This window comes from Notolepis coatsorum, assembly GCF_963971535.1.
Source record: "Notolepis coatsorum genome assembly, chromosome: 8".
NCBI classification, from domain to species: Eukaryota; Metazoa; Chordata; class Actinopteri; order Aulopiformes; family Paralepididae; genus Notolepis; species Notolepis coatsorum.
The window spans coordinates 10,058,977-10,086,899 of record NC_140172.1 but is presented as its reverse complement, the minus strand read 5'-3'; the positions used below and the strand labels follow the sequence as shown (position 1 = coordinate 10,086,899).

The 27,923-nt window shown below is 44.4% G+C and overlaps 1 long non-coding RNA gene across 1 annotated transcript; it reads right to left on the bottom strand.

The window, feature by feature from the left end:
- Nucleotides 1-193: 193 nt before the first annotated feature.
- LOC311233118 lies at nucleotides 194-27,054 on the bottom strand. The gene is made up of 3 exons (XR_014620006.1): nucleotides 26,965-27,054; nucleotides 17,043-17,129; nucleotides 194-1,454 (listed from the first exon to the last, which is right to left on the bottom strand). It is a non-coding gene; the product is annotated as an uncharacterized lncRNA (long non-coding RNA).
- Nucleotides 27,055-27,923: the final 869 nt, after the last annotated feature.

The window sequence follows — 27,923 nt, the reverse complement described above, 5'->3', positions numbered from 1 at the left end:
TTTAATATATTGATTGATGATTGATTTATCAATACAAGTCAATCTTCTTAAATTTACTCCACCTGATCAACCAAGACCAGAGTGTCAAACAGACTCTCTAATGCTCTCCACCTGATCAACCAAGACCACAGTGTCAAACAGACTCTAATACTCTCCACCTGATCAACCAAGACAACAGTGTCAAACAGACTGACATTCTCCACCTGGTCAACAAAGACCACAACGTTTTTTGAGTGTAGTGTGATGTGTGCCTGGTGCCAGTGTCTCGCAGCCATTGGCCATTTACAGTCTACACTGTAAAGTGCTAGGAGTGTCTAGAAAAGCACTATATAAATACAATGATAATTCATTCATAGTTTCAGGTCATGACCGTGAATTACATGCATGTATTGATTCTGAATTCCAACTCAACTCCTAACATGAGGAGACAGTGGCTCAGGAGGTAGAGCGGTCGTCTGGTAATCGGAAGGTTCCCGGTTCGATTCCCACTCCTCCCGGGCAGCATGTCGAAGTGTCCTTGAGCAAGAAAACGTAACCCCTAATTGCTCCCAATGAGCAGGTTGGCACCTTGCACCGTCGGTGTGTGAATGAATGGGTGAATGCGAGGAACAAAATCGTAAAGCACTTTGGATAAAAGCGCTATATAAATGCACCATTTACCATTTAACACACACACATAACACAACACATTTAACATGCACTCTTATCCGACCAAGATTTGACCGTTGGGCTTTAAAGATAAAACCGCTCTGATTTTCTAATTTTCTCTGACACAAAAGTCAAAACACCACTTCAGAACCCTGACTTGTATTGTTAAAAGTAGAAGTGTTTACACTCACTAGAACAGATATTATGGCTAGATGATGCCTCAACCACAATCTACATTTTTTATTGATTTGCTTGATTTATTTGGATGTATCTTAGCTAACTGACTAATCGTCCAAGAATCAGGAATAATCCAACACCAATCTCTTTGAGCATGGGTACACAACAGGGGTACATTGTACATCCCACTATCAAAGTCTGCTGCACAAACTAAACTGAGTGTGTTTGGTTAGAGTGTCTCTCTCTCCACACCTCTCTCTCCCCAAGAGACAGTAGGCTACAGACAGACACCCAGCCAAGGCCAACTCAGCCAGGAACAAGACATGGCAAGCCTAGTTAAGCAAGACCCAGCAGAGAACAAGACATGGCAAGCCTAGTTAAGCAAGACCCAGCAGAGAACAAGACATGGCAAGCCTAGTTAAGCAAGACCCAGCAGAGAACAAGACATGGCAAGCCTAGTTAAGCATGGATTATGCAAAACAACTCTCAATGTAATTTTCTTCCCCATTTTACCGCTGGCAATCTCTTGAGCGGGATTTCCATGAGTCTTGTCTGTAGTTTAGCTCCACTCTTCTCTCCAAGCTCCTCATAACCTTGGATTACAAACCAGTCTGTGTCCTTTTCTGAAACTGAGAGAACAATCATATTTGTATTTGTTTATTAAAAAGGATCCCCATTAGCTGATGCCAATGGCACCAGCTAGTCTTCCTGGGGTCCGAAGTCCCACATATCAATATATACACATACAAATATACATACATACGCACACACATATATACATATATACATACATACACACTATATACATACATACATACATACATATACACACACATATTCAGTATATAAACAAAACAACAACCTAACTTATTACAATCATACAAAAAAAAAGACATAAAAAAAACAATATTGCACATGAAAGATGAAGAGCTAATGTTTGCCTGTAAAGGGCAGCATTGCCATCTTCAGCTTGTCACAGCTAAGAAAATTATAAGAACAAATAATTTAAAACAAAAATAAATAACCACTGGACTACTGCTCACTAGCTAAGTAATACATTCAGAATTTATGTTTAAATGATGATTTGCTATTTAATTTACGTATGTGTTCTGGCAGCTATTCCAATGGTTAGATATATTACAGATTTTCATATGGCATAACATTTTGGGCGAGGTAACATGATTTTACCTTCTCCTGCCATTGTAGTTAAATGATTGTGTAAGTGACTACATCTGATCATTTGACTATATAAAAACTCAGGCTTAGAGGCGTGGATGCTGTTATTGTAGAATGCGACTGTATTTAAGACAAGCCTTTTATCTACTGATAACCATAAGTAGGGCTGGGCGATATGACGATATTATATAAATATCGGGTATTGTTGTGAAGGGCCAGATTAAACCGAATATATATATTTATTTATATATATATATTTAATTGTATTTGTATATTCTCTAATATTCCCTGATATCCCTTGTATATTCCTTGTACAATATGCATTGAATATCCATTCTAGCCTACTGAACATCCCATAATAGTCTCCATTCTACTATTGGTCGAGACCTTGGTGCCAGGCTGCCATACCCCTCAGACCCAGTTCAAACGTACCGCTCCACATGTACGAACAAGTCCTAGTTCCGCGTAGGAATCTGACTACCGCACCACTAATGGGACTATTTGTTCATAGTGCGTATATATACTGCGCTACTAAAGTAGGACTTCCCTTTTCAGTCCAGTTTCTTACCCTCCAATAGAGTCACAGACGTAAAGCCTCCCCGCGACGCCACGTGTGGGAGTAAGGCCAAGTTCGCCTACCATCGGTATTGAGACATCGTGTATATTAATATTTGAATAGTCATATTTGGCACTATATCGTCGAGTTGGACGTAGTCTATTAAGCTAATAATAGTCTGTTAATATATAGTGCTTCGTGCGGTGAGAATACTACCGTAGTCAGTACCCCATCGTTTCGGGCAGAGAACTGGCTGCTTACCCAGGGTGGTTGACCCTATGTGAAGCTGCACCCGAGGAGCCCCAGAGCCGACGAGCGAGTGGACCTGTATACCGGATTATTCTACCGACGACAGCCCGCCTTCCCAGGCACGGATTATGCTTTGTATACTTTGATTATTCCATGGATAAAGACCCCCGACACTGCCGTGTGTTGGAACCCCTCCCCCATGGAGAGGACGCAAGGTGAGGAGACGCTCTGCAAGACGAGGTCGCTTCACGTCTCTCCCCCGTGGACCGGAGAGAGCCGGCCCACAAAGAGTCCACCTGCTTTCATCTGTGGTCCAAGGATCGCCGGCGCATTGAACGGCACTACAGTGGGTTCACCTGGGATACCCTTGGCCGGACGAGGCAGCCGGATTCTACCCCCCCCCCCCCTCCTACTCCTGTCGGCTTACAAGCGACCGGATTAACCCCCCCTTAGTGTATCTAGTATATAATCATTAAAGTATCATTGCTGTTATTCCTTAACTATTCCAGGTCGTATATTTACCACCTGCGCCATCAGAGATTGGACATTCTCTATTGATATACCGACGAATACTCTTTGCCATAAAAGTGCATACTATTTCAATTCATAAATGTAATTAAGTGATTACGTGCTTGCTCTACACACCATTGCTGTGTAGTAATAAACGCATACTTCGACTTCGTACATTTGTGTTGGATCCGTTTCATCTACGTGAGAGTGTTTATGATAATATATTTATGCCGTGTACTGGGTGGCCGAATATTAAGTACAAAGGTAGTGGTAGTAAGTATCATATCTAGTAATACAGTCAGGGAATTGTACCCCTCAGTTACAATTGGTCCTTCGAGCCGGAGGGTAATCAGTGTAATATTAATATAGTGTTATTAATATTGAAATGGCCTATGATGAACACTCCACGAAACGATCCTCCTAACCAACGCCCGCAGCGCGAACGACGGCTCCCTCAGTACTTAGAGGCTTACGCTGTCAGTCAACAACCTAGTCTTCTACTAACAGTAAACGTGGTAAAACTAGAAAGTAAAAGTATGTCTAACCCCAACGCCCAGACTACCCCGACCATAGAGGCCCCTACGGGCTCTAATGTAACTGACCAAGTTCACGGTGGGGACCAGTGGGAACCAGACATGACTTCACACCCCGCCAGTACTGAAGAAGTAGTCCCCGATGAGTCCCGGGAGGAATACAACGCTACCGAGAGAGAACTCGGCACGGAAGAAGACGGGGAGAGCACCGTGGAGATAGAACTCCAAGGCTCCGCAAGGAGTACCCCGAGGGAAGGCTCCCCTATACAACCGCCTTCTCCCAGCGAGGCAGAGAGGACCCTACAGCAGGCCTTCCTCATCAGCCTGAACGCCGCTGCTGAACGCGACCGACTGCAGATCCAGCAGCGAAGCGAACACGAGCAGATACGTCTAGAAATAAGACGCATTCAGATGGAAGAGAATGTGGCCCGAGAACGAGTCGGTGCTCAACGGGACGCAGCGCGCGACAGACAGCAGTCGCAACTAATAGAACAGCTGATCAGACGGACAACACCCTCTCCCTCCGCCAGAGGCTCCAGGAACTCGTCTAGACACACCTCCAGGGCGGCATCCCCTAGCCGAGTAAACAACCCTGAACTTGACCAACAGACGAGGTCTATACCCCCCACAGACCACCTCCCCCCACCGGTCCAAGCGAGACCTAGCAACCGGGAAGGAGCAGCATATCCTGTGGAGAGGCTAAACCAGAGACTACAAGCACTGGATGACCTAACTGAAGACGAAGAGGAAGAGGAGGAGAACCGCGCCCGACGACAGCACAGTACTCTACCGGACCAGGAGGTCCGGTACAGCCCAGGCTATACTCCCGCGGAGCTGCGCTACAGACCCCCGACTCTATACACGGGTGAGCACGACGCACGACCCGCACCGAGGAACAGCACCTGGACAAGCGGGCCATGGTACACTGCCGGTACCAGCCCATACCAAGGAGCGGGAGGAGACTCGCCTAGGAGGCCTCTCCCCCAACGCTCGCCGATGTATCCACAGTCAGCGTCATACATTGGCACGCCTATGGTACCCGACTTCACCCAAGAGAACCGGGCCCAGTATACAGAACTCTGCATGTGTCTGGAGACCATGTTGGTGGATGTTAGAGTTGTTCCGATACCGATACCAGTATCGGAAAAGCCGCCGATACTACCTAAAATGCTGGTATCGGTATCGGCGAGTACCCTCTAATGCTGCGCTCCGATACCATATGACGTAATTTATCAACAACACTGCGGTCTGTTGAGTAAGCATTATAAAACAAACGTGTGCTTAATCGATTAAAGTGTCAATGCCATTTGTCATTTTAACAGCAGATACTTTCTTAAATGTCATCGTCCCGACAGAGCGGTGTTGACGGGGAGCTCATGGGTTCGCTTGGTGGCTGGTGTTATTAGCATTGAACAGCTAACCGAAAGCTAGCTTTAACATTACCTTGGCTAAAGTTGGGGCTATTCATAATCCAGCAATAATGGCTGCAGACCTGCAAGCAAAGTACAGCAAGTTGGCAAAGGAGTATTCGTTAAATCACAATGTCACCAGTAACGTTAGTCTTTTCATATACCGGCAGCTAATGCTATGCTAACCTAGCTCGCGTTGACGTCGTCATTGAGACCACCTCGCTCGCGTACACAATTAATGACATGTTGCGGACAGCCATATTGGTGACAATGTTTAGCTTTTAGTGCCAAATGATAAGAGTCTGAGGCGGAGTCTCAAAAGAGAATGTTGAATATTTATTGTGCAAAAATCACAACAGATCCGACTGCTACTGAAACGGAGCCTTGTAGACAGACTGAGTAGGGTATATCTGCAGAGCCAGTGGGTAGCGAGTGCAGCAACGTATAATGTCCGTGTGGATCATTGGAGTAGGGTATATCTGCAGTGCTGAAGCCCCATACTCATTGATTAATGATACTAATACAAATCTATACAATCACCTGTTGTTGAATAAATACCATTACTTTCTAGTTATTACTAAAAAACAGTATATATAAAACAGTATTTGTTAAAAAAAAAAACGTATAATTTATATAATATCGTTTTTTTTTTTTTTTTTTTTTTTTTAATATGTATGCACTGTTATCGGATAAGTATCGGTATCGGCCGATACCCAAAGCCTAGGTATCGGAATCGGATCGGAAAGGAAAAAATGGTATCGGAACATCTCTAGTGGATGTATTGGATGAACGCCACAAATACGCCCTCCTACTGAAGCACTTAAAGGTACCCCGCGCACATAATATAGCGCTCGCCTACGCGACTTCCACCACCCCATACACAGCAGCGCTGGTAGCATTGGACCAGAGGTATGGGCGCATATGGGATTACGTGATCCAGGAGATCCGACACATCGACCGCTTACCCCCAGCAATAGACAATCGAGCACTGGACGACCTGTCCATCAGAGTGCAGTCCCTGGTAGGGATGTTGGGAGCGCAAAGAGAGAAGGGGAGGCATGAACTTTACGCCAACTCAAATGTGGAAAGGATTCTGGAGAAGCTGCCGCCCGCTCGTCAGGAGCGCTTTAGGCGGCAGAGGGACCACAGAGACCCGAATGGCCCCGAACCGAACCTCCTCGATCTAGCAGACTTCCTGGCGAGAGAAGTCAGCAGCCTACGGCTAGATACATTCGGACGGAGCACCCCTGGCTCCAGAGAAGGAACCAGACGACTAAATGATGGAAGAAGATCGGTGACTGTGATGCACCAATCGGAGTCAGTACCGAGCAGCAGGAGCCACAGTACCCCCTCCAGAACGGAGAAGTGGAAGATAGTGTGCCCCTACTGTGAGAAAGAACACTGGCTAGCGCAATGTGACTCCTTCCCCAAGCTGAACGCGGAGGAAGCAGGTCAATGGATAAAGTCCAACAAGCGCTGTTTTCGCTGTGCGCGCTCACACATGGCAGCCGAATGCCGCTTAAAGAAAAGGTGCACCAAGTGCGATGGAGCCCATCTGGACATACTTCACGACAGTAACAGACGGCGCCCTTCACCTGCACCATCCAGCCGCAAAGCGAGCGTCATGTACATCGATCCCGCCAGCAGCAGTGGAGCCCGAGTACTCCTAAAAGTAGTGCGTGTGACACTAAGCTACCAGAATAAAGTCCTGGACACTTACGCCGTCCTCGATGACGGGTCAGAGAAGACCCTGCTGCTCGCCTCCGCTGCGGCCCAGCTAGGGCTGCGGGGAAGCGAAACCCAAATGACAATTCGGACAATAAGACGAGATTTGAAGACGATAAAGGGCGAGAATGTCTCATTCTCTATTGCAGCAAGCGGCCAGCCTGAGCGACGGTACCAGATTGCAGACGCTTTCACCAGCCAAGAAATAGGACTGTCGCGGTACACATACCCCGTCGCCAAGCTGATGGAGAAATATGCACATCTGCGCAAGTTACCGATCCCGCTCATAGACAATGCTATGCCGACCCTGTTGATAGGCTCCGACCATGCAGACCTCATTGTCCCGATAGACCGGGTTCATACCGGACCCCGAGGCTGTCCTGCAGCAGTCGAGACCCGTTTGGGATGGACTCTCCAAGGCCCGCTCGCCAAATCTCTCAACCGAAGTACAGCCACTAGATGTCTCCACTCCCGAGTCACAGAGGGAGAAACCGCACTCCTGCAACACGTAGAGCGGCTATGGACCTTGGAACAAATGCCCTTTAAGAACGGAAAGAAAGACATTCGCTCTAAAGATGACATTTACGCCATTCACCTCCTCGAGACAGGGACCAAGAGAGTCCCGGTCAACGGCGTGTTGAGATACGCCACGCCACTCCTGCAGCGAGAAGGAATGCCTACTTTCCACGCCAAGACAGACGCCACAGAACGGTACCTGCTGAACACGGAGCGGCGCTTAGCCAAGAACCCCGCCCAAGAGAGTGTATACCGCGCTGAGATTGAGAAGCTCATCACAGCGGGACACGTCACAAAGATGGACATTAAAGAGGCTGACCAGACCACTGAATCGTGGTACGTGCCTCACCACAAGGTCCATCACAACGGTAAAGACCGCATAGTATTTAACTGCAGCTACCAGATCGGATCCCAAAATCTGAATAAAGAGTTACTGCCCGGTCCCACACTCGGCCCCTCCCTACTCGGCGTTCTACTCCGCTTCCGCCAGGAAAAGGTGGCCATCAGCGGGGACATTAAAGGAATGTTCCTGCAGGTGAGATTAGTAGAGGCGGACAAGCCCCTGTTACGGTTCCTATGGAGAGAGAAGCCAGGAGATGAGCACCCAGCCATCTACCAATGGGAAGTCCTCCCCTTCGGAACGACGTGCAGCCCCTGCTGTGCTACATTTGCACTACAGAAACATGTAGCAGAGGACCCAGCAGCGGACGAAGAGGTCCGACACAGCGTAAAGAACAGCTTCTACGTAGACAACTGTCTACAAAGCCTTTCAACCCAAGAAGAAGCCGAGGCTCTCCTGATTAAACTCCGCGCCTCATTGATCAAAGGCGGCTTTGATCTCAGGCAGTGGGCCAGCAGCGATCCGCAAGTACTGCGCAGCCTCTCCTCCGAGGACAAGGCAGCCAGCAGCGAGACCTGGCTGGCTACAATCCCGGGAGAAGCCCAGGAGATGACCCTGGGATTGGTGTGGCGATTCAAAACAGATTCGCTTCACTACAGACACAAGCCCCTGACTACGGAGCAGGGAAGGCCGGCGGCGGCGCCGACCACCAGACGGAGTGTGTACACAACACTCGCCCGACAATATGACCCGCTAGGATGTATTCTACCGTACACCACCAGGGCAAAAATGATTGTACGAGCATTGTGGGACAAGGACCAGGGCTGGGACGACCCCATTCCCGCACACCTTGCATCCACCTGGAGAGAGTGGAAGATGGAGCTCCGCTCACTCCCAGGCGTTAATATGCGCCGAAGCTACTTCCCACCCACGGTGAGGCCAGAGACATGTAAAATGGACTTACACGTCTTCAGTGACGCCTCAGAGGTCGCATACGGATCAGTAGCCTACTTGCGGGCCCAAGACCAGGGGGGAGAGATCTACACAGCATTTGTCCTCGCCCGCTCGAGAATAGCCCCACGCAAGCAACAATCTATCCCACGTCTAGAGCTCTGCGCAGCCCTAGCCGGAGCGCACCTAGCCACGCTCATCCAACGTGAGCTCACCATACCGGTGTCTAGAACAATCCTGTGGTCAGATTCCACGACGGTACTCGCCTGGATCAAATCGGACTCATGCAAGTACAAAGTCTTCGTGGGAGTCAGAGTCACCGAGATTCAAGACTTAACCGAAGAGTTAACCGGAGAAACAGAGTGGCGCTACGTTGATACAAAACAGAACCCAGCTGACGTCATCACCCGGGGGATGCCCCTGGATGACCTCACCCGTCGCAATGTCTACAGTGACGGCCCCGCATTCCTAAGACTCCCGGAAGGACAGTGGCCCATGCCTATCCCGAGGGAAGCAAGTCCAGAGGAGGTGGAAAATAAGAAGTCTGTGTTCTGTGGATTGAGCACCGTAGCCTCCACCGACCCTAACATAGACGATTGCATGTCCATAGAGAGTGCACAACAAAGAACATTCCTGCGGTACCACCCGGAGTGCAAGTCCCCCGCTGATATGTCAGCAGCTAACTACGAGGAAGCAGAATTGCTTCTACTGCAGCGAGCCCAGAGAGACTCGTTCCCCGATGAATTGGCCTGTCTACAGGGAGGAAAGCCCGTCCCATCCGACAGCAGATTAATTCATCTGGCCCCCGAGAGCGACGCTCATACCCTCATCAGAGTGGGTGGTCGCCTACGCAGAGCCCCCAACACACTCCTGATGGGGCGGCTAGATCCTGCATTACCCCAGACAATGTACTGGCCTGAAGAAGCGAACGGCCGACGAATGTGGAGGTACAGCCAAGTATTAGCCGACAAGTTTTGGAACAGTTTCCTACTGCACTACCTACCGTCTCTACAGACCCGCCAGAAGTGGGTAAAGGAGAGAGACAATTTGACAGAAGGAACAGTCGTCATGATTATTGATCAATCACTGCCCAGAGCTATGTGGCCGGCCGGCCGCGTAAGCAAAGTGATCACCGGTGCCGACGGCAAGGTCCGAGCAGCTGAAGTGCTCGTCCAGGGTCGCACTTACACCCGTCCCGTGGCGAGGCTCATAGAACTGCCTCGACTCCCAGACACAATCGATGATGACCATGACCCTACAACCCTATGACTTTGTGAAGTTGACTGACCCCTACAGCAAACCCTTATGTGTAAATAGACAACGCGATTAATCTGTCTCTGTTTAACTGATTAGGTCTGGGACCTATTCAGGGGGTGGCTGTTGTGAAGGGCCAGATTAAACCGAATATATATATTTATTTATATATATATATTTAATTGTATTTGTATATTCTCTAATATTCCCTGATATCCCTTGTATATTCCTTGTACAATATGCATTGAATATCCATTCTAGCCTACTGAACATCCCATAATAGTCTCCATTCTACTATTGGTCGAGACCTTGGTGCCAGGCTGCCATACCCCTCAGACCCAGTTCAAACGTACCGCTCCTAGTTCCGCGTAGGAATCTGACTACCGCACCACTAATGGGACTATTTGTTCATAGTGCGTATATATACTGCGCTACTAAAGTAGGACTTCCCTTTTCAGTCCAGTTTCTTACCCTCCAATAGAGTCACAGACGTAAAGCCTCCCCGCGACGCCACGTGTGGGAGTAAGGCCAAGTTCGCCTACCATCGGTATTGAGACATCGTGTATATTAATATTTGAATAGTCATATTTGGCACTATATCGTCGAGTTGGACGTAGTCTATTAAGCTAATAATAGTCTGTTAATATATAGTGCTTCGTGCGGTGAGAATACTACCGTAGTCAGTACCCCATCGTTTCGGGCAGAGAACTGGCTGCTTACCCAGGGTGGTTGACCCCATGTGAAGCTGCACCCGAGGAGCCCCAGAGCCGACGAGCGAGTGGACCTGTATACCGGATTATTCTACCGACGACAGCCCGCCTTCCCAGGCACGGATTATGCTTTGTATACTTTGATTATTCCATGGATAAAGACCCCCGACACTGCCGTGTGTTGGAACCCCCCCCCCCTGGAGAGGACGCAAGGTGAGGAGACGCTCTGCAAGACGAGGTCGCTTCACGTCTCTCCCCCGTGGACCGGAGAGAGCCGGCCCACAAAGAGTCCACCTGCTTTCATCTGTGGTCCAAGGATCGCCGGCGCATTGAACGGCACTACAGTGGGTTCACCTGGGATACCCTTGGCCGGACGAGGCAGCCGGATTCTACCCCCCCCCCCCCCCCTCCTACTCCTGTCGGCTTACAAGCGACCGGATTAACCCCCCCTTAGTGTATCTAGTATATAATCATTAAAGTATCATTGCTGTTATTCCTTAACTATTCCAGGTCGTATATTTACCACCTGCGCCATCAGAGATTGGACATTCTCTATTGATATACCGACGAATACTCTTTGCCATAAAAGTGCATACTATTTCAATTCATAAATGTAATTAAGTGATTACGTGCTTGCTCTACACACCATTGCTGTGTAGTAATAAACGCATACTTCGACTTCGTACATTTGTGTTGGATCCGTTTCATCTACGTGAGAGTGTTTATGATAATATATTTATGCCGTGTACTGGGTGGCCGAATATTAAGTACAAAGGTAGTGGTAGTAAGTATCATATCTAGTAATACAGTCAGGGAATTGTACCCCTCAGTTACAGGTATAGTTCATAAACGATACACTTTTTAAACGTATCGTGGACATCGTGATGTTCCTCACAACAGTGTTAATTTTGGCAGCTATTTTAATTTTAGTTTTAGTCTTAGTCATGTGTCAAATGCTCCTTTTTCGTTTTCATCATATTTAGTCACCTTCATTTATTTTTCGTTCACATCATATTTAGTCACCTTCATTTATTTTTCGTTCAGTCAGTTTTAGTCAACTACAGGTCTGAGCATTTTAGTCTTAGTCAGTTTTAGTCTCGATTTTGTCTTTTTTGTTTTAGTCTAGATTTAGTCGCAGAAAACAGATGACATTTTTGTCTAGGTTTCGTCAATGGAAGAAAAATGCATTTTATTCTCTTGTAATGCAATGTACCGCTACAGTCAGTCAAATTCACATTAATTTCTATTGGGTTCATAGATTCATGTAGACGCCCCTCTCCCCACTCCCCCCATAACATAATGACTTAAAGATGTAAACAGTTAAAGACCCTCACCAGTCTTAAAATAATAAAAACAGTAAAGTGAGCCGAACGTTTCCACAGCCCATGGGAAGCAGACATGACCCCTGGTTATACAAAAATAATATATATACATATAGAGCATAGAAGTGCTCCACATATATACACCATAAGACATAATCAAACCTATAGTCTTAAGGCCTCTGCATGCTACAGAAACTTCAAAGCAACTGCAACACAACATCGACAAAGCAACAGTGTTTTAGACACTCTGCCTTTATGCTTCTGCAACATCGACGCGCAAAGTTAGTTTAACTAAAGTTAGTTTAGGTTTGTGTTAACATTAGATAATGTACAAAATAAACGTATTTCCGGTGATTTTAGACGTCGCTCTTTTATTTTGAAATCCCCCGACCGGAAGTGTTATAGTGTCTGTTGCTAGCAGCTTAACTTTCTGTGCTTTTCGAGCTAACGTTACCGTAACTTCATTAGTTTCCAATGGAGAGGACCTCGGCTCACATGCAGCTCAAACTACCTATTGGAATAAATTAATTGATTGATGTTTAACTTGTCCCTGTGTGTGTCCAGTCATTTCGACTAGCAAACGTTGTATTTAACGTTAAAGTTACCTCAGGATACCATTGTATTTAGTTGGTTAGCTATGTAGCTAATGTGGATAGCATTTTGTATAGCACCAATGCTAGCTGGCTGGCTACAGCGTTATTTACTAAATTATGGAGGCTTTTTAATCGTCAAGGTAAGAGAGGATTTGTCATGATCAACTGAAGGCGTATGCTATGGAACAATATGTGCTTGGGTTTTCAGAAAAAGGCCAGCTATGTGACGCTAATTATTTAGCATCAACGCTGGCTGGCTACAACAATGGCGGATGGTATTCTCTGCGAGACCAATATTATTCTATGACAGCCCCGCCCCCATTCGCTAACCAACCAATCACTGCTACGCAATATCAACGCAACGGTTGTTTAGGTTAGATTTTGGAGACATGTACGCAGCATCCTCGCAACACAGTCTACAAGACCCCAAACAACAACCGCGCTGAAATCGCGCTGATGTTGTGTTGAAGTTGCTTTGAAGTTGCTGTAGCATGTAGAGGCCTTTAGTCATGTGTCAAATACTCCTTTTTCGTTTTCATCATATTTAGTCACCTTCATTTATTTTTCAATTTAGTCTTAGTCAGTTTTAGTCAAGTACAGGTCTGAGCATTTTAGTCTTAGTCAGTTTTAGTCTCGATTTTGTCTTTTTTTATTTAGTCTAGATTTAGTCAGGGGAAAAAGCTTTGTTGACGAACATATTTAGTCATCATTTTCGTTGACAAAATTAACACTGCCTCACAATCCCTCACATCAGTTTATAAGCCGCCACGGTTGAGATTACTTACTTTGGCGCAGCGCTCTACTCTCTCGTCTCTCCCTCTCAAAGAAAAAAATACACACTGACTCGCCCCAACCTACGTCATGTACACGCCCATACACACACACGCACACCCAGAGAGGCGGTGCTACAGGTTTGTTTGGAGGACTCTACTCGAGGGAACGGGGATACGACAGCGTGAGAGAAATGGACAGAGCTTCACGAGTTTAAACGTTAGCCATACGTGTTTTATTCAGAAACGGCAATGGAATATGGAGGCGCCGAGGTGGATGAACTGGTAGTAGCCTCACGTTATAACCGTTAGCATTGCGGCTAGCGCAAATGAGCTAATAAGGCACTGAATTCATACAGTAGCTTGTTAGCTAGCGTCGAAATCCGTGTGTCGCGTTGACGATGATGTCACGGCGCCCCAGCTACACTGACGGGGGGGTACCGTCTTTATATCTATCTAATCTATGGGGGGTACTACCGAGTCGAGTAGGTAGTAGGGCACCATGCAGACCGTGGAAAAGCTGCATAAGAGAATACTTCATATTGTTTCATGCAATTAAAAAGTAAATATATATATATATATGATGCACACACGTTTACAGTGTTTTGTTTACCAGTAGGATGTTATAACATTGCTGATAATAAAAATCATAAGTCTAAGCTATCAAGTCTCCCGTGATTTTATATGACTATATATTAAAAGTATAGGCGGACCATTCCTTGGTTACAAGATTATTATTTTCTCACAGTAGTGTGTGTGTATTTTTGGCTGAAGTGGATAGAAAACAGTACTGTGCAAAAGTCTTAGGCACCCAAGAAAGTATTTATATAAATTGTCTTAGATGTTAATAAACATTTTTTTGTATTAGTGTGTCAGTAGACTACTCTTTTAGATTTTTTAGAAATGTTTAATTAAATTATTTTTGAAAGCATCTTCATGGTTTAATGCAGATTAATCAACTAATTGTATTATTTATTTTTCTATTTCATTGAACATTGCACATGTTAAAAGCAATTTTTTTTTTACTCAAAATGTGAGTATTACCAAGTCAACTTGTGTTCTTAAAACAATGACAATAAACATAGTTTTATTAGGTTGAAATAATGTGGTTGTGTACTTATTTTTCTGTTAACTTATTATGGATTGAAAACTGAAAACCTTAATGCACAGTAACTGAACTCAATATTTTTAAGTTCTGGTAACTTATTATTATAATTATTTTTACAGTGTAGTCTTGCGATCAATCAAAACTTATTTACACGATATACCTCACATTCACCCTCCATTCACATCCTGGTGTTCTCCATTAGGCCTGTAGGTGGAGCTATGACAGCACACATACAGTACACACACCGATGGTGTGTGATGTGTCCAAAAATGATGTAATAATGTAAAAATTATCATTAAAAAGACCTGATTATGAGAAAAAATAATATGATGCATGGAATATTGTTGAGGCACACTAGTTACTACTATATTTCAAACAGGCACTCCATGTCAAAAAGGTTGCTGACCCCTGCTCTAGACGTTTGACACAAAGATGCCCAAAACAAATTCATCGTGGTGGGCACAGTGGATTATTTGCCAAAAAAACTAAAGGCTAATTTACAGCAGGTTAAGAGAAAAAGATACCGTTGTGTCATGGTTCATAATGTACCGACAATGGCCTACATCTGCCAAACTTTCTTCTTGTACTGTACTTGTGCTGTATAATGACAGCTAATCTACTCTAAATGAGGGGAACCTCCACTTCCTAACAAGTTGAAATAAAGGTTTGAAACGGAAAAAGGAAATGTTAGCTTTAGACTAGAGCGTAAAGTAGCCTCCTAGCTCTCCAAACCATGCAACATAAAGTATGTACTGATCACAGACAGGTAGTATAGTTCTATGTATTGATCACAGTGCTTTACAGCAAGTAGAGTGAAAATCTATTTATCGTGGTCCCTCGACCATAGCAGCTTCCAATAATAAAATACAATAAATGTAGTATAGGGGAAAAAAATAAGATGACTATATACAGTTCTAAAAAGTGTGCAGTGCAATACGATAATTTTAGCTTAGAATAAAATAAGATGACTAGAATAAAGAATACCATACAGTTCTAAAAAGGTGTGCAGTGCAGATCAGGATGTAGATATTCTAAAGATTGAGGTTGTACACATAAAACAGTTCAGTGGATAGTATAATGAGAAAAAGAATAGACCCACACACTTTTTATCAAGATAGTTAAATCAAAACACTACACCATCCCCTTAATTTGGAATAATGTCAAAAAATGGACAAATCAATAAGTTACTCATTAACCTTTTTATTTTCCATTTAAAAACGAAATAGAATGCAGGTACAAAAATACAAACAAATCACACTACCTACTGTATAACCCTAATCCCCTCGCCCTATACATCGAAACCCCAGTCCACACCCTCATCCACCACCAAACCCCTCATTCACCACCATACTTCCCAGGCAACACTGATGTTAATCATCCTCACCACTGTCATCGGAGTCATCATCCCATATGTAGCCCTATCCTCAGTTTCCTTAGAAACATTTGCAGTGTTTTTTTACTTTACTCAAGCCTAGTAATAGACACAATATTTATGACACTGGGAATACATTCCCTGAGGTCCATAGATGTCCCTAGATACCAAGAACATGCAAATGGCCTTGTAGAAGTGGAGCAATCTTCCATTTTAGGTGTGTATTTTTTTGTATTTTTTTTGCCAGATTTTTTAATTTTTCTCCCTATCCCAATTTAGTCGTTATGCCAATTCCCCCCCTCCCATACCTGGTTGTTGTGCGCATGTTCCTCCTACTGGTCGGTACAAGGGAACCCTGAAGTCCACCACATGCTTCCTCCGACACATGTGGAGACAGCCAGTGGCTCTCTTCTCACCTGGCAGCGAGGACTCTCATTGGTGAAGCGTAACGCGTGGGAGGTCACGCTGCCTTCACCATTTCCTGCCTTTCGCTGAGCAGGTGCCCAGACCTGACCTGTAGGTGTCGCTGTCCACAACGCCAGATTACCACCCACGACTTCCCTCCCCCTAACTCAGCCAAACGAGTTAGTATGACGACCGGCCCAAGCCGCAGGGCAATGCTGACTCCGGGAGTCGAGACCGCAGCCTCTTGCATTGGTGACGAGCGCAATCTCCGCTACGCCACCCGACCGCCCTTGCTTTAGGTGTGTATTTTTAGGCGGATTTTCAGAGGTTAAGAGGTAAAGAGGTTAAAATCGGATCGGATCTGATTGAGATTAAAGATTTTGAACTACTGGGCACTGAACATGGAGACCAATCGCAAATCGATCTGCACTTTCTCGGCCGAGCTATAGTAATTTTTTCCGCACCTACTCCGAAAACTCTGCATGCGCAGATTGATAAACCTAGACAATCGCGAAACTCCGTTGGCAATCTGCGCATGGGGAGTAGGTGCTGAAAAAGTTACTATAGCTCGGCTGAGAAAGTTCCGATCAACTTGGGATTGGTCTCTCCATGTTCAGGAGACTCAGATTGTACAACTTCAAGGCTCCTTTTGAGCGCCGCTGCTGCAAGGAAGGAGCAATAAGACTGAGGAACACAAAGTAAACATAATTGTACTTACAGATGTTGTGGTGTCCACAGTCTGATGTCTGTTTCCACAAGAAGAAAGTCTTGGTCCAGTAGAGTTCTGCCACAGAGAGACTTCACACTGTAAACACACAAAGCATTTGTTGAATAATCCAGGAATTTATGTGGAGTGTATCGAGGCTGATTGATTGATTGATTGAAAACTTTATTAACAGATTGCAGAATGGGTACAATACAGTACAGCTCAATACACACAATTGTTAAGGGGATGCAGACCAGAGAAAGACTTTCGTCTTGTTTACATCAGGGTCCCCCATTTTCAATTCATCAGGACATTTATGACATACATGACATACAGATAGTCAGTACTGCTACATCTATACATTTATGACATACCAGATTTGCAAATACAGTACTGTTTGTGATACAGAAGGAGTCAAGAAAAGGGAGTATATACATTTGACGTAGAAACTGTACATTGGAGGAGGTTGGGTGGGGGGGGGTTGGGTACATTGGGATATTGACAACCATACTGGGTAGTTTACATTGGAGGTGGGGGGGGGGGGCACACTGTATAAACAAGTAAAACGGTACATTGAGGGGGGGGGGGGGACACTGTACAAACAAACAAAATTGTACATTGGACTATTGACAAAACCATACTAGGTAAATGACTGTACATTGGAGGGGGTTGGGTTAGGATATTTACAGGGGCCAGTGTTGAATTGCGGTCTCCCGTAGGTGTCCCTTGAGAGAGGTTTTGAAAGTGGGTAGTGATCCACATTCCTTTACAGCTTTGGGTAGGGCGTTCCACATTGATGTGGCATAATTGCGAAACGTGTTTAGTCCCTTATTTGAGCCGAATCTGGGTTTAACATGATTTGTGGAGCTCCCTCTGGTGTTGTGATCGTGGTATTCACTGACCTTTGGGAAGTATTTTGACATGTACATGGGTACCTTGGTCGTGTAGTGTATCTTGTAGACCAGGCCCATTGCTAGTTGCTGTACTCTGTCGTCTACTCTAAGCCATCCTAGGTTGTCAAAGTGGGCAGGGGTGAGGTGGGTTCTAGGAGTAAGGTCAAGCAGTAGTCTGACCAGTTTGTTTTGAGATGTTTGTAATTTTGTTTTTAGCGCCTTTGAGGTGCTTTGGTACCATGAGGTGCAAGCATAGTCGTAGTACCCCTGAATGAGTGCTCCTGCCAGAGTCTTCAGGGTATTCTTGTTTACCAGAGAGGAGATCCGGTACAAGAATAGAGTTCGTTGGTTGACTTTTTTTATTACATTGGATGCCATTTTGTCACAGGAGAGATTAGCCTCTAGGATGGAACCCAGGTAGGTAATTTCATCTTTCCTTGTGACAATATTGTCACCCACTGTAACTGAGAAGCCGTCGGTCTTGCTGAGTTTGTTATTTGAACCGAAGAGAATGGACTCTGTTTTGCCCATGTGAAATGATAGTTTGTTATCAGCGAGCCATATGCAGATTCTGCCTAGTTCCGAGCTGAGGGTTTTTTCAACCTGTAACTTGTTCTTGTCAGAGACCAGCAGGGCTGAGTCGTCCGCAAACAGGAACAAGTTGCAGTCACAAGCTGACGACATGTCATTTGCATAAATTAGGAACAGTAGCGGTCCTAGTATGCTTCCTTGTGGAACACCACAGCTCACTGTGAGGGGGGGGGATAGGGTACCGTTTACCTCCACCATCTGTTTCCTCCCCTCAAGGTAGGATTGCATCCAGCTCACTGATAGACTATCAAAACCAATTGCTTTTAGCTTGTCAATCAGAATGGAGTGATTGACCGTGTCAAAGGCCTTTTGTAGGTCCAGCATGACCATGCCGCAGTATTTGCCTGCGTCCACCTCTTGTTTGATGTGGTCATTCAAATAGAGAAGGCATGTGTCAGTGGAGTGGGATGTTCTGAAGCCAGATTGGAATTCGTAGATTAGATTTTTTTCCGCCAGGTACTTTTCGACCTGTTCGTAGACTATTTTTTCCATGACTTTCGAGATGGAGGTGAGAATAGAAACAGGGCGGTAGTTGCCTGGGTCTAATTTGCTGCCCTTTTTGTGCAGAGGGGTCACCCTCGCAATTTTGAAGTCCTTGGGGACGTGTCCCTGTTTTATGGAGAGGTTTATTATGTGTGTGATGATTGGGGTGATGGCGGCTGCTGAGTCTCTGAGGAATTTGGAGGGGATGTTGTCATGGCCAGTGGCCTTGTTAGGTTGGAGGGCGCTCAGTTTATTGAGTACCTCATCTGTTGTTACCATTTCCAGCTTGAAGTCGTCCTTGCGGACCCCTAGGTTTTTGTAGTAAGCTACTATGTGTTCTACCCCATAAAGCCCTGAGTGGGAGGGTAGTTTGTTTACCAGTGTTGTGGCTATGTTTGTGAAGAAAATGTTTAAGTAATTGGCTACATCCAGCTTGTCTGTGATGAGCGTGTCGTCCGTTTTTATGTTTATGTTTGAGAATCTGGTTTTAAGTTTTTTACTGCATCCTAGTTGATTATTGAGTAATTTCCAAAGTTCACGTGGTTTGTTTTTGTTTTCCTCAGTTTTGTCATTGATGAAATTCTTTTTTGCAGTTTTGATCATGGAGTTTACGTCGTTTCTTAGTCTGTTTCTTTCTAGTTTGAGTTCAGTCACGTGGGCTTGGAGTTCACTGCTCGTGCTTTTAGTAAGCTTTGACTGACTTTTACGAAACTCAGAGCATTTTTTGTCTCTGGTTTTCATAGCGGCCAGTATTTCGGAGTGCATCCACGGCTCAGCGCGATTTTTTACCCTGGTGGTTCTTAGGGGGGCCATGTCGTTTAGTATTGTTGAGAATTTGGTTTTGAAACCAAGCCATGTTTCTTCAACCAGTGTACCATTGAGTTCATCTGACCAGTCCAGACTCTCCAGTTCAAGGTTGAAGGCCTCGCTAGAGTAGGTTTTGAGGTCTCTAGATGTGACTGTTTTGTGGCAGCCAGCCTTTTGTTTTAGTTTTTTTCGGGTACAGAATATCATATAATGATAAGTCGAAAGTCTTTCTCTGGTCTGCATCCCCTTAACAATTGTGTGTATTGAGCTGTACTGTAATGTACCCATTCTGCAATCTGTTAATTAAAGTTAATTAAACTATTTTCCATTAGTTGGATGTATGGCCTCTGCAAGGTTGTGTGCAGCCATTTGTTTTTGTAACATCTGCTACATCTGTCCCACGTGTTTTTTGCAGCTCAGTTGTTAGTTCTGCCCCTCTTGACTGTGACAAAAAGGTTTTGAACAAACTTAATGTCATAGCTTGTATTTGATGATCTTCTTCTTTGTTATTTACTTGAATGGTTTGATCATTGATTAATGGAGTAATATGGGGTTCTGATAAACTAAAATTATTTGTTAAAATAACATAAGCTAACATATATTTTTACATCTATGCAAATGCATATGCAATATGTATAACTTGAATAAGTAATAAATACAGAAACAACATGTTTAACAATATGTAAATGAGTAGCTACATTTATTTTACATTACATTAACATTTATACGGTTTTTGGCCCTTTGAGGGCAACCATAATGCTGATGTGGCCCTCTGTGAAAATGAGTTTGACACCCCTGATTTAGAGTAATTCGCGATCCCTTGAGTATAGCATGCGATCAATCGATCTGGATTCTTCTTAAAAATGCCCATCCCTAGTACCGACCGAATCACGTCTCGTGTTGATGACGTGTGTGGTGACGGTGAACCTCACGTGCCGGTCGTACCATGTGACTGATTCAGGACATTTGGCGATCGATTCGAGATATAAGGGGCAACAAAGCGCAATAGCTTTAAAGTCCAACGTCATCGGACTTTAAAAAAAATTATTTGGCACAGACGGTTCTCACTTGAATTGGTACTCGGTAGTACAGACGTGATTCGGTCGGTACTAGGGATGGGCATTTTTAAGAAGAATCCAGATCGATTGATCGCATGCTATACTCGAGGGATCGCGAATTACTCTAGGTAGGTAAGAAAGACACAACACAAGACGTTTTCCAAAATAGTAAATTATATATTTAATGGAGGTAGGGCTTTAAACCTCCTCCATGGTGTACAGGGAAAAAGGTAGGGGAGAACAAACAAGGTATACATACAGACAAACAAACACTTAGCAAAATATTAACGTGTCCGTCATAGGACACCACAACTAGTACAGGATTAATCCACACCAAGTGGTAAATGGCACCAAGCCACACAGTATCGCTCCACAGCTACAGCTAGGCAAGAAGGCAACCTCCTCACTCCACTCTGGAATGTGGCAGTGATTCAAATGAGGCGCCCAGACGTGTGTGTGCTGTCAGGTATTTGTCCACCCGTCCCTCTCGAGGTGATTGCCATCAGCTGTCATTCATTAGGCAATCAGCACTCTTCAGTGTAGGGACGGGCGGCACCTGACAGGGAGAAAAAGAGACAGCATTAGCTATCATGCACACACACACACACACACACACATCACATACAAAACATAACATATTTACATATACTAACCTGATGTTTAGATGGTGTCATAAATACAGTAATAATGGTAATGACCAACCCACGTACCCATGTACGTCACATCCACATTCATTCATTTTCTCCCCCTACACTCTCTCCCATGATTTCAGAATACCGGAAGTGTTGCTGTGGTCTATGGACAATGAATGTCTTTACAGCTACATAAAGCTATCAGAGATGGCGTCGGGTACCTCGTATCATTGTTATGCCGATGATACTCAACCCTTCCTCTCCTTCCCTCCCTCAGATATCCACGTCTCTGAGCGGATCTCGGCCTGTCTGTCCGACATCTCCGCCTGGATGACGACCAACCACCTCAAACTGAACCTAAGCAAAACAGAATTGCTCCACCTGCCGGCCAAATCCTCCCCCCTGACCGACCTTTCCATCACAGTCGAGAATGCAGCTGTGACCACATCCCCGACCGCCAAGAACCTTGGTGTTGTCCTCGACGACCAGTTGAACTTCTCTGCTCACATCGCAGCGACAACCAGAACCTGCAGATTCCTCCTGAGCAACGTCAGAAGGATCCGCCCCTTCCCGACAAAAGAAGCCACCCAACTCCTCATCCAATCAACAGTCATCTCCCGCCTCGACTACTGCAACGCACTGCTCGCTGGCCTCCCGACCACTGCCACCAAGCCTCTTCAACTCATTCAGAACGCAGCGGCCCGCCTGATCTCAAATAGGGATGGGTATCGTTAGGATTTTATCGATACTACTACTCTTATCGATACTGCTTAACGGTTCGGTACTTTATCGATACTCTTATCAGTTCTTTTTGGTTCTTTTTTTGCAAGAAAAAAAGACAATTAATTAAGAACAGAATCAACATTGCTTTATTATTTATAAATACAACTTTATAAATAAGTATTATAAATAAATATAATTTCTTCAGCAACAGCAGCAGCAATGTTCTTTTATATAACTTTATAAATAAATATAATAAATTAATATAATTTCTTCAGCAACAGCAGAAACAATGTTTTAAATGTGTCTGACTCTGAATTATAGACTTTTTATAATAAACAACAAATGCAAAAGGCTAACAGAACTGTGACACTCGTTCACCCTATCCTCTGTCATCCTTCCTCTAGCTGCTAGGGAGAAAGGACTTTGGGTGGTGGAGGGAGGTAGAGGGAGGATATGTGTGGTGGCCCTGGGCTCACTGGCCTGGGACACATTGGTGGCTGACGCCTCAGCTTGACGATCTATAAAAAGTTTAGATTGTAGTATTTGTAGCTAAACAATTGTTTTGTTTATTAGCCTATTTGTAATAATTCGTTATTAGCCTAGGCAACTCTGTATCTTGGCTTACGGTTACGGCTGCAGTGGATGCAGATGGAACACTGCGCGCAAGGCAGTCGAATACGCGCATTTCTGCACACTAATATCATGTTTTGCCAACAGATGTTTTGATAAATTGATTTGCTCGTATTGCCACCCTTACTGGCAAATGTTTTGTTGCACTTGTGGCAACGTGCATTGTCGGCATTGACCCTTGTAAAGTATATCCATACTTTAGAACGCTTCGCTCTATCCGCCATGATCATGACTCAGTGCATGCAGAGCTGCTGTCTGTGTGCAGAGCGCTATAGCACGGGGCGTCGGGGACTTTCATTAAGGAGTACCCGTATGTAGTACCCGTATGTCTATGTGTAGCACTAGCGAGCGACTCGCGAGGAGTGTGTGTAATAATTGACTCGCTGGCTGCGGCTCGCTTCTCGTGCAGAGACAGAGAGGATCGTTCGCAACTTTTAAATAATAATAATAATAATAATAATTTCTCTAGAGTATCGATAGCAGTACCGAGGACGTCAGAGCTTATAAATACTCCGGTATTTTCTAATATAGTACCGGTTCCCGTTTAAAACCGGGGTCCGGGGGGCATCCCTAATCTCAAACCTACCGAAGTCGGCCCATGTCACCCCACTTCTTAGGGACCTGCACTGGCTCCCCATTGCTGCACGTATCCACTTCAAGGCCCTCGACCTAGCATACGGTGCGGCAAAGGGAACCGCTCCCGCCTACCTCCGGTCAATGGTCTCTAACTACACACCCTCAAGACCCCTACGCTCTGCATCTTCTGGCCGCCTCAGACCTACTCCTATCCGAGCTCCGGGAGGGTCATCAAAGAGAAGTTGCCTATTCTCAGTCGTTGCCCCACAATGGTGGAATGAACTACCCACCCCAGTTAGGACAGCCGAAACCTTTTTGTGCCATCGACTAGTTTCAAGTTTCAAGTTTCTTTAATAGTTGTCATACAGAAGTACAGAATACTTCACTAAAGACGCACTTCAACCATTATCTGAAATAATAAAAAAAAAATTGGAATAAAAATAAAATAAAAAGATCTAACCCTAACTAACCATACTGTCATGCACTTGTCCTAATAAACTAACATACACTGTAACACACAACACTTTGATGAACATTGTTACTCAGCTGATAGAGTTGTGCCCTTCATGATGGCTTGTCATACAGAACTTGTAAGTCGCTTTGGATAAAAGCGTCAGCTAAATGACTAAATGTAAATGTAAATGTATCTGGAGAAATGTAATCTTTTATTGTGAAGAAAATTACATCGCTGCAGTTGACCATGGAGATGGTAAAGTACTATAAATGTAAAACATTTGGCATTTTTTACAATTAACCCATTCTCTGCCACCACTTTGATCACCCTAAACCAGGGCTATTCAACTAAATTGTTCAGGGGGCCACATTGTCAGAAACCCAAGGGGCCAGGGGCCGGACTGCCAAGGCGCCTCCCCGTGCTATGAATATATGTACACTTGACACAACACGCAACCACATTTTCACAACTTTTATTTAACTACATTGCAAAAGTAGTATACTTTTCAAAAAAAGTGCTTCATTTATGTGCCACATCTGCAACATCTCCTGCAAAAAGTGCTTCATTTATGACTGTGCAACAACTGCAACATCTCCTCTTCAACATTTCAATATAAAAATAAAATAAAAAACAAACAAGTGCATGATGTGCATCTGAACATTCTAACATCAACACTTGAACAAAAAAACACATTTATAGTGCAGCTGAGCTTATGAAAAAAATAATTTTTTACTGGGCAATGGCAGAGAAAGAGGGTTCATAGGAAGTGAGGGCTACCCGCAAACAGTGATGCAAATGCTAATTTGTCAAGGAGGCACGGTTGCTTGTTTTAATGGCATTCATGTGAGAGAAACTGGATTCACAGGTGTATGTTGAGCCAAACATTGTTAGCACAGATATTGCCAGCGTTTTTATTTTGGGGAATGTCTTGACATGAATACACTTTATCCAAAATGTTGTGGTGGATTCATTCTCAAGTGCCTGCTTCAGAGCAGATGATGCTTGCATGTCAATTATTTCAAGTTGCAGGAGACCTTCATCAATGTGAAGTGATGCAAGGAACTCTTGTCCTTTTGTGGAAATAGCAGCTACATTGGCAAATGGGTTGCTCACAAAATGCATCAATTCTCTGGACATGTCAAATTCATCAAATCGACTTGCAAAGTTTTCCCTCAATTTATCAATGAAATCTGTCATTAATTGAGTGACTTTTGGCTCAATTGTGCGTGTTAACGTTGACATGAAAAGAAAAAAGTAAAAAAAAAAAAAAAAAAAAAAAATTTTTTTTTTATTTTTTTTATTATTATGTAATCTTTGGCGGGCCGGTCAGAATCATCCCGCGGGCCGGATGTGGCCCGCGGGCCGCCAGTTGAATAGCCCTGCCCTAAACCATTCTCTGCCAGCGCTATTTGTCTATGGAGATGTTCACCTTCTTTGCAGGGCTATAACTTTTTAAATTGTATTGCTAAATTGACATTACTATGGCCCATTCAACATCGATTATCTATCATTCGGGATATAGGAACGTTTTCCTTTTTCATTCACACATTCATACGAAAATACCGTCTAAGAGTATAAATGTGTTTTTATCGTTTTCTGCCGTATTTCATAGAACGTGAGATATAGGCATAAATATAGGCATAAATTGACAAAAGAAGCCACCCAACTCCTCGTCCAATCAACAGTCATCTCCCGCCTCGACTACTGCAATGCACTGCTCGCTGGCCTCCCGGCCACTGCCACTAAGCCTCTTCAACTCATTCAGAACGCAGCGGCCCGCCTGATCTCAAACCTACCGAAGTCGGCCCATGTCACCCCACTTCTTAGGGACCTGCACTGGCTCCCCATTGCTGCACGAATCCGCTTCAAGGCCCTCGACCTAGCATACCGTGCGGCAAAGGGAACCGCTCCCGCCTACCTCCGGTCAATGGTCTCTAACTACACACCCTCAAGACCCCTACGCTCTGCATCTTCTGGCCGCCTCAGACCTACTCCTATCCAAGCTCCGGGAGGGTCATCAAAGAGAAGTCGCCTATTCTCAGTCCTTGCCCCACAATGGTGGAATGAACTACCCACCCCAGTTAGGACAGCCGAATCACGTCCAATCTTTCGCCGTCGACTAAAGACGCACTTCTTCAACCATTATCTGAATTAAAAAAAAAAAAAAAAAAAAAAAAAAATCTAACCCTAACTAACCGTACTGTCATGCACTTGTCCTAATAAACTAACCTACACTGTAGCACTCAACACTTTGATGAACATTGTTGCTCAGCTGATAGAGTTGTGCCCTTCCTGATGGCTTGTCGTACAGAACTTGTAAGTCGCTTTGGATAAAAGCGTCAGCTAAATGACTAAATGTAAATGTAAATGTAAAATGCATATATTAGATTATCAAATGCAGTTTGATACCAATCCATGCTATATTAAAAATGTCAACTGTAAATGGTCCTAAACGTTATCACTGATCATCTGCAGGTGAACGGAGGGGGGGGGGGGGGTCGTTTATAATTCCGTGACCGACGTTAAATGATTTATGTAGTATGGGTGATATATTGATCAGAGCAGTTTGTATCGAAAATGATCATCAAAAACGCTGAAACTCACGGCAGCTTCCTCGTAGCGTTGGGCGATGAGTGGAGCAAACAGATCCCAGTTATGTGATGTCGATCGAGGCGATCCAGTTCCGGTTTGTATAATACTAATATACACCCAAATCATGTTGTTTATAGTTATGGCAACGATCCATGTCCACGGTGTGTGGATTGAGTCCCGGGACGATACACGAGTGGCCGGACGGAATTAGGGGACGGACCGAGCTGCAACGGGCATTTCCGGTTTGGCTTAGACAGCATCAGCCAAGACTCTGTGGGTGAAATATGAATACCATGACGAAAATATAAAATATGAACTTGAAACACGCTGTACAGCGTTATTGGCAGAATTCGCATGACCTTGAAAGCCGTCTTAACACGTTATTGGCGGAGAATGGGTTAAGGTGGGATTGTACAACTTCAAGGCTCCTTTCGAGTGCCGCTGCTGCAAGGAGGAGCAATAAGAGGAAAACAAAGTAAACATAATTGTACTTACAGATGTTGTGGTGTCCAGTCTGCTGTCTGTTTCCACAAGAAGAAGGTTTTGATCCAGATGTTTTGAGTAGAAAGCCATGGTCCAGTAGAGTTCCGTCACAGAGACTTCACACTGTAAACACACAAAGCATTTGTTGAATAATCAGGGCTCCAAACTAACTTTTGACACTGGTTGCACCAGTGCGCCTAACTTTTTCATTTTGGTGCACCAGCTCATAATTTAGGTGCACCCAAAAATGTTCACTGCGCCTTTTGCCGCTGCAATAATACATTTTAAGCGTTACCTTTACCATTGCCTTTTTTGTCAGTTTCCATACACATTAGTACTTTCTTAAAGGGGAACTATTTTACTATTTCTTTCACTATTTGGGCACTTTTACACAATTCCTGTGAGTTTATGAAACACCTCTGTAATATATATTTTTTTTTATTCATTGTTTTGTATTTCTAATCAAGTCCTCAAAAACAGCATTTTTCTACCTCGAGATCTCGAGCCGTTTTGAGGCTGGGCTCCAGCCACTGTGTGCAGCTCATCATGTACCTCGCCATTATCATGCAGCGGTGTCTTTCTGACATCACAAATCATCACATTTTCAGATGACTCAGTTCAGTGAGGGTGAATATTGTGAGAGAATTGGAAGAATGCGCCAATATGAGAATTAGAGACATAGATCATATTAATATAAGTTCACATAGCTAGGAAACAATGCTAAACACTCAAAAAGGCCATTTATAAGATAGTTCCCCTTTAATATGTTATGTAAATTATTGTAAAAATATAGCATTGTATTACAGTTAGCTTGCAAAGTCCAATCCTTCACATTTTTACGTCTATTTTAACACATTCAGCTCAGCTCCAGTTAGAGCTGTCCCCAAGCCTGTTTTTGGGATTCGAACATTCGCCAGGGTTTTTCGAACGGATGTTCGAACCATCGTTTTTAATCATGAAAACAATTTGCT